We start from the raw sequence: 8,342 nt of genomic DNA on the forward strand, positions 1-8,342 counted from the left end.
GAAGTTAATCCAGCTGAAGTGCCGTTGCCGGAGGACTCGATAGAGCAACAGGATGAAGCACCGCAGAAACGCCCTGACTTCCAGGAGGAGAGCCACGTGCAGAGCCTGAAGGACTTACTGAGACGGCAGGAGAGCCAGATGCAAGAAGTTCTAAAAGCTATGAAACGACTAGATGGCGGTAACAGTAAAACTTCGCGGTTAATAGCATATAAAAAGGCGTCAGATGCGATTAAGGACGGGCTGGAGGCAATTGGCAGGGAATGTGAAAAACGGGGAAAACAGGAACGGGAGGGGGCGGAATTAGACTTCACTCCTGAGGAGCTCCGTATTAAAAGGGAGCGAGTACAAAAATGGGCTAGACAATGTGTTGAAGATGGGATGTGATCTGTAAGAGAAGCAGATGAATATTTGAGAGCGCGATATGGAAAAGGGCTGAGTCAGCAGATCGGTTTACAAATATGCGTCGACTTACTGATCCACAGGGAAACACAAGGGAATTGTATAGCAGTGACAGTAACGATAATTTGGGTGCTGCCCCTGTGCATCAGGGTAGAGATATTCCTCGAGATCATTCTTATAATGCAGGGCAACGTTGGCAAGGGGTAATCAGAGATGCAACCATTGAAGGGATTATGTTACCTGGTAGTATTACAGCAGTGCCAGTGCACATAGCTAATAGAGGATAAAGGCAGTGGTTGCCTTTTGATTGGAAAATGGTTAAGCAATTGCAAAGTGCAGTTACGCAATATAGTATGGATTATAAGCACGTGATGCAGCTAATCAATTCATTTTTCAAGGGGCAAGTACTAACTCCAACAGATATTAAGGCATTGATGGAGTTATTGCTTCCTCCAACGGGATATTTGCTGTTCTTGGACAAGTGGCAGGGGAAGGTGGAATTGGCAGTATTGTTAGCAAACGAGACACATAACCACGGATGTAGTTATACGCGGTGCTTTTATTTCAGCGCTGGGAAACCAGGGGTTCGCACCCAAAGCTGGCTTTGGCCACTGATTCGAACTCCACTACATTTATACAATTTGGTTACATATTCATTAGGGTTACAACGTATGTATTGCATATTCATCAGATTACACAACTCTTTCACAATATCAGTTGCAACACCTTGGAACTACTCTAAGCATGCGCAGTGTCCTCTGGTGGTCGTTCAGGGGGTCTTCAGGATGAAGTAAGAAGTCTTCTCCCGTGTACTTTTCACCTTTTGTCACCGCGCATGCGCACTATTCCTATGCTCATTGTGAAATCATGTAAAATTCTTGGATTTCTTAGATGTGCATTCTCAGCACATCCTATCCTTTCAAGATAAGATAAGGACTAACTGTGGACTAACTTTCAGTTCTCTTTTTGTATACAACCTGCAAAACCTCAAGATAAGGTAAGAATCTTGGATATAGTTTACAAAACTTAGTTACAACTATAACATTTCCCCCCTTTGAAAATGCTTTTCTATTCCTAGACAATGCATTTTCACTCCATTTTAATCAGCTCTTTCAACAACTGACCCTCCTCATGGCTTCTTTGGAGCACAGTTTTAATCTTTTAAGCAATCATAAAGGCTCAAAAAAAAATTGCTTCTTTGTCCATGTCAACTATGTCACCATTACTGATGGAGACGAAAATCCTGTCCTCTCTTTTCAGCTGAAACACGCCACCTTGGTAGATGGAGTAAAGTCCATATTCTGCCTTTTTAGACCAGCAGCTTGTTCTTGCACTTTTCATGAGCAAAATGGGCTCTGGGTAATTAGTCAGTTTGTAAACATATTGGACGAGCTGTTTGGGGTTCCTGACTTGTGCTAACAAATCTTAATCCTCGTTCTCATTTTCACAGAAACGAAAATAAATTTGTGAGTAGATGTAATAAAAGCCTGTCTGGGGTATCACTAACTTGCCATTTCTCTGTTCCACATTGTAAAGGGAAGAGTGGCCTTTTCTTGACGATTCCCAGTTTTGTTTTTTTTTGTTTTGTTTTGTTGTTGTTTTGTTTTGTTTTGGTTTTGTTTTTTTTTCTTTCTTCATTCCCTCTCCTCGGTGAGGAATTTATGCATGGGTACAGGGAATTCTTCCTGTTGCTGTCGCCCATCAGATGTGCCATAATCCTGTTGATGGGACCACGCGGCTGCTGCCCATCGGTCTGTGACAGCGTCAGCACTCTGTCAGCGTTGACTGCAGATATGTTTTCCTCGTAGCTTTTTGACATCCTTTAAATTACCTTTCCCAGGTGCCACTTTACTTGCCAACAGGGGTCAGCCGCTCTGTCTTCACTTTCAATTAGATCCAAGTTTTGGATGAAATTTCCCATTTCCTCCCTAGTGAGACAAGCGATGCTGCTCTTGGAGTACGATGCTGCTCTTGGAGTACGTGTCCCAGAGCTGTTTGAGCTCATTGGTGAGGTAGAGGAAGGTGACGGCCACGCAGATGGACTGCAGGAACACGGTGGCGACCAGCATGGCCCCGCAGGTCTGCCCAGGGCTGGGACCGGCCGCGGGCAGCATCATGGCCGGGCAGGGCTGGTCCCCACGCAGCGCTGCACTGTTCCCTCTGGCGGCGGAGCGGGCCGGGCTGGGGTTCACCCGCTGCTGTCCTGCTGTTAGCAAACGAAACACGTAATTGTATAAATTCTGATTACCCTTTACATACACACTTGGATTTGGATCAGGTGCTTCATATGGTTTGCCATACAAAATTTCGTATGGGCTTACTAACATTCCGCTCCTAGGTTTAATCCTAATATGCAACGGCTTCAGCGTTATTGAATTTTTGGTTCCTGACAAATCTTGCTGAGTTGCCTTTTTAGATTTGATTTTTTTTTTTTTTTTTTTTCTTCCTTTCTCTCCACCTGTCCACTAGACTGGGGTCTCCATGCATGGGATATGTAATTCCCATTTAATTCCCAAACTGTGTTACCACTTGAGCAACAAAGTGTGGTCCCCTGTCAGATCATTTCCCTTAGTAACCATTTTACAGTTTCTTGTGCCTGGTTGGTGCGACAAGGGAAGGCTTCCGGCCATCCTGAAAAGGTATCTACCCCAACTAATACATATCTGAATCCTCGAGTTCTGTGGAGTTCCACCTAATTTATTTGCCAATAATCTCCTGGTTGTACTCCTGTCTTAATTTTCCCCATATCTATCTTTCTTTTTACTAAAGGATTATTTTTCAAGCAAATTTCACACTTAGCTGTGATAGACTTTGCAATTGTTAACATCTGGACTGAGATAATCCATTTTCTCAGATATGTTACCAATGCTTCTGCACCCCAATGACACTTCTGGTGTTCTGCCTGAAGTATTCCTATCATAGTCGTAATTGGCACCACAACTTGTTCATTGGACGGTTACATACCACCCAGAATTATCCTTGCTGGCTTTTACTAAATTTGCCAATCTCTCGTCTTCTGTAGAATATTTAAGTGCCTCTGAAGGTAATAAATCAATTGCTCTTACCTTCTGGGAGACAAGACCCACCATTGTCCAAACTTGTTGTGCCACCGATCGAGCTGTCTGATCAGCAAGTCGATTTCCTTCAATAATTTTCGATGTTCCACTCTGATGAGCTTTACAGTGCATAATGGCAACTCGCAATGGCTTTTGAACGGCATTAATCAAGTTTAATATTTCCTTCTGGTATTTGATGTTTGTCCCCTGAGAGGAAAGTAGTCCACACTCTTTCCAGAGGGCTCCATGCACATGAACAACACCGAACACATATTTTGAATTAGTCCAAATATTGACCCTTTTGTCCTCACTGAGCTCTAATGCCCTAGTTAGGGCAATCAGCTCAGCTTTCTGTGCTGATGTGTTTGGTGGTAGGGATTTGGCTTTGATTACTGTTTTGACAGTAGTAATCACATATCCTGCGTACCGCACTCCGCTTTCCACAAAACTACTGCCATCAGTAAAAAGTTCCAAATCCATCTCTTCCAATGGGGTATCCTTCAGATTGGGACGACTTGCATGGGTGTATTCGATGACCTCCACACACAATCATGTTCCAAATCCTCTTCTTCAGTTTCTGCATTTAAAAACACAGCTGGATTCATTAGGTTAGTTGTTTTAAAATATCATCTTGTTCTGTCAGGATCGCTTGATATTTTATCATTCTGCTTGGGGAAAGCCAATGGCCCCCCTTTTGTTCCAATACCGTAGTCACCATGTGGGATACAAATACTTCAATCTTTTTCCCCATGGTCAATTTTCGAACTTCCTGGATTAATATCACAGTAGCAGCCACCGCCTGCAAGCACGCCAGCCATCCAGCACTTACCGGATCAAGTTGTTTAGAGAAATAACCTACGGGCCTTTTCCAGGATCCCAGCCGTTGGGTTAATACTCCTAAGGCAAGTCTCTGTCGTTCATGTACGAATAACTGAAAGTCTTTACTTAAATCAGGTAGGCCCAAAGCAGGTGCTTTTATTAAAGCTTGTTTCAATTTTTGGAAAGCTTCTTTTTGCGGCTTTCCCCACACTAAGGTCTTATTCTTCTGCGCCTCATATAAAGGTTTGGCAATAAGTCCATAGTCCATGATCCAGAGCCTGCACCATCCTGTCATTCCTAGAAAAGATCTTAATTCATGTAAGTTTCGTGGTTCTGAGATAGCACAGATAGCATGCACACGGTTTATACCTAGTCTTCGCTGTCCTTGAGAAAGCTCGCATCCTAGATAGATCACAGTCATAGATGCAATCTGAGCTTTATTTTTCGACACTTTATATCCATTCATTCCTAATTGATTCAATTGTTACCTGGATGCAGAGTTCTTGGGTCTCAGCAGCAATCAAATATCATCCACATATTGCAGCAACAAATACCATTGTTGGCGAATTCCGATATGCCGATATGGCCTCTTGTAGTCCACTCCTCGAGCTCTTTGGCTAGTTGATTCTCAAAGATAGTCGGACTATTCTTAAATCCTTGTGGAAGGCACATCCAGGTTAATTGGGTCTTTCTTCCGTTGTGTGGATTTTCCCACTCGAAAGCAAATAACTTTTTACTTTCCTGGTCAAGGTGTATGCAGAAGAAGGCATCTTTTAAATCAAGTACTGTAAACCATTTATATTCCTCTTTCACAGATGTTAACAAGGTATATGGATTTGCAACTACCGGATGTATATCCTTAGTGATCTGGTTTATTGCCCGTAAGTCCTGGACTAATCAATAGCTACCATCAGGTTTCTTTACTGGAAAAATTGGAGTATTATATTCTGATTCACATTCTTCTAGAATTCCATATTTCAAAAATTTCTCAATCAAAGATGCTATTCCTAATTTAGCTTCTAATGTCAACGGGTACTGCTTCAACTGTACTGGTTTTGCACCTTCCTTCAGCTCCACTTCCACAGGTTTAGCTGTTTTTGACCTCCCAGGTATGTCAGTTTCCCATACTATGGGAATCACTGCATCTTCTACTGCCTGTGGTATTTTACAATTGGATTTTCTTTTAATAATAAAATTTGTCCTACCTTTGACTCCGAAATTTTCATTACCAAATTTCCATCTTCAAATGCTATTATGGCATCTAATTTAGTCAGCAAATCTCGTCCTAAAAGAAAGACTGGACAATCTGGGACATATTAGAACTAGTGGGTTAGTTCCTTTTCTCCAAAGCACAAATCTAAAGTTTCTAAGAATGGCCGTACCTCCTCCTTCCCTGTGGCACCAACAATTGTTGTAGCTTTATGGCCTACGTAGCTTTATGACCTACCGCTCCCTGTAAGGAATTCAGTACAGAGTAAGTAGCCCCTGTGTCTACTAAAAATTTTACATCCCAGTTTTGGCAGCTTCTTTTAATCTTTCTAAAAAGGCCGAGGGAGACTCATTCTTTTCCTGCCTCACATTATACAATTTTGACCAATTCATTTGCTTCGGCATAGCAGTTTGAACGCCAATCAATAACCAATCCTGATACCTCCGGAGATGGCATAACCCGCCTCCTGTATTATAATTCCATCGGGGATCTTCTTTTGGAAAGTTCTCATCAACGTTACCCTCTACTTTCCCATTCCGAATATCTTCTCTCACTTTATCCCTCGCAACCTGTATAACCATATATTTTTCTGTAGAGTCCATTAATGTATCTAAAATCACTTGTAGATCATCCCAATCAGGATTCTGCATTTTAATTATCATCTTAATTACTCTTGCAACCTTATCTGGATTTTCCCGATAAGGACCAGCCGATTGCTTCCAGATTACTAAATCCCCTGGCGAAAACGGAACTTTTACATAGACTGGTTCCCCCCCACACCTACTGCCTGTGTTTGATCATCAAACATCCCCCTGATGTTTGATGATTTCCCCCCCCACCCCCCCCCCCCCGCTTCATCCCCCGCGGGCGGCGAGCCCGGAGGAGAGGAGCTGCAGCTCCAGTTCTAGCAGCTGCCACTCCCCCCACCTTTTCCAGCTTTTCACCTTTTTTTTTTTTTTTTTTTTTCTCCACAGCTTATCAAGGGGAAGCTGCCGGGCATAGGTTTGGGCTCCTTTTGCCCTTTTTCTCTCTTCATTTAATTCCTGCGATTATAAACTTTATATGCAATTCCAATTAGCTGAACAATAGTTACATCCCTCAGTTCCTACCTTTTGTAACTTCTTACAGATGTCAATAAACAGCATACTAAGCATCAATCCCTGACATTAATTTTAGATCCAAATCAGTCTATCCACAGAACAACACTAACTGTAATACAGCTAACTCAATTTACTTTCATGTGTACAGATGCATCTGAAGGGGGAGCAAGGTGGTACTTTAGTAACGGAACCGGTTCTTATTGTAATTATTTCCCCAAACAAATTCTTTTGGTACCAAATATAAACATACAAACTAAAATACTGAGCTCAGACAAGCAAACCGAATACCGAGTTCAAATATGCAAACAGATCACAATTACACTTCTTTTTATGCATAAACTGTCCAAACCCAGCCTCCTTCTAATGTTTCAGTAAGCAATTTAACGGCGATACGTTTGAATTGGACATATCAACAAACAAACACAAATACAGGAACCGAACCAGACCAGAACAAGTACAGAAACAAATACAAGAACCAGACCAAATACAGGAACCAATACAGGAACAAATACAGGAACCAGACCAGAACAAATTCAGAAACCAGGATTCAGGAACCAGACCAAATGCCAAACCTGCAGAGGTTTCCCTCTGTCTGACGGACGGCGCCTATAGGCTTTACCGATCAGGAGCTCTCTGCCCAACCGAGCGTGGCATTCGCCGCATCTGACCGGCAGGCTACCAGAACCAGACCAGATGCTGGGTACCCAAATAATAATAAAAGCACCTTCTTACCAATCAGAGGTCCGTCAAGAGCAGCGGAGGGTCGGTCGTGTCCGATGCACTCCCCAAGAATACCTTGGTGCTAGCCGGAGCAGGATCAAGATGCGATCCGCCTCAGCAGTGCCCACGAGGTCCCACCTGGGTCGCCAAAATGTTAGCAAATGAGACACATAACCACGGATGTAGTTATACGCGGTGCTTTTATTTCAGCGCTGGGAAACCAGGGGTTCGCACCCAAAGCTGGCTTTGGCCACTGATTCGAACTCCACTACATTTATACAATTTGGTTACATATTCATTAGGGTTACAACGTATGTATTGCATATTCATCAGATTACACAACTCTTTCACAATATCAGTTGCAACACCTTGGAACTACTCTAAGCATGCGCAGTGTCCTCTGGTGGTCGTTCAGTATTAGAAAATGTTCATTTACCAGCTGATGATCCATTGGGATTAGCTAGCATGGACCAATTACTGGGTCGTGGACAATATGCGGATGGTGCCACTCAGGCAGATCTTTATCCAAGGATTTTGCATCAAACACAAGGGCTTGCTCTGGCGGCAGTGAAAGAGTTACCCAATATAGGTAACCCTGTGCCACCCTATTCTACAATAAAGCAGGATCCTGGGGAACCATATATGAAGTTTGTGGACCATTTAAAATAAGCTATAGATGCCTCTCCTAACCTGACTCCAGAGGTAAAAGCTGCTGCGGGGAAAGATTTGGCCATGATGAATGCAAACACCCAATGCCAACAGATATTAGCCAGCTTGGGAAAAACTGCTTCTCTGGCAGAGATGGTGGAAGCTTGCACACGGGTGCCAATTATGCAACTAGAGGTAGAAAAGGCAAAAATACATGCTCAAGCCCATGCTGTGGCCTTGGCTGCAGCACTTAAGCCTGCAATGAAAGGCTGAAGCCCTTCTTCTTGTGGCCTAGCGTGTTTTACTTGCGGACAGACAGGACATCTTAAAAGAGACTGCCCTCAATACACTTAGCAGCATTACAAAAATGGCATAACTGTCCAATTAATC

General features: G+C 43.0%; 1 pseudogene; it reads right to left on the reverse strand.

Moving 5' to 3' along the window:
• Positions 1-1,843: 1,843 nt before the first annotated feature.
• On the reverse strand, positions 1,844-2,545 carry LOC135577221 (tumor necrosis factor ligand superfamily member 10-like; annotated as a pseudogene).
• Between the last annotated feature and the right edge of the window lie 5,797 nt (positions 2,546-8,342).

Source organism: Columba livia, chromosome W (assembly GCF_036013475.1).
Source record: "Columba livia isolate bColLiv1 breed racing homer chromosome W, bColLiv1.pat.W.v2, whole genome shotgun sequence".
Taxonomy (NCBI): domain Eukaryota; kingdom Metazoa; phylum Chordata; class Aves; order Columbiformes; family Columbidae; genus Columba; species Columba livia.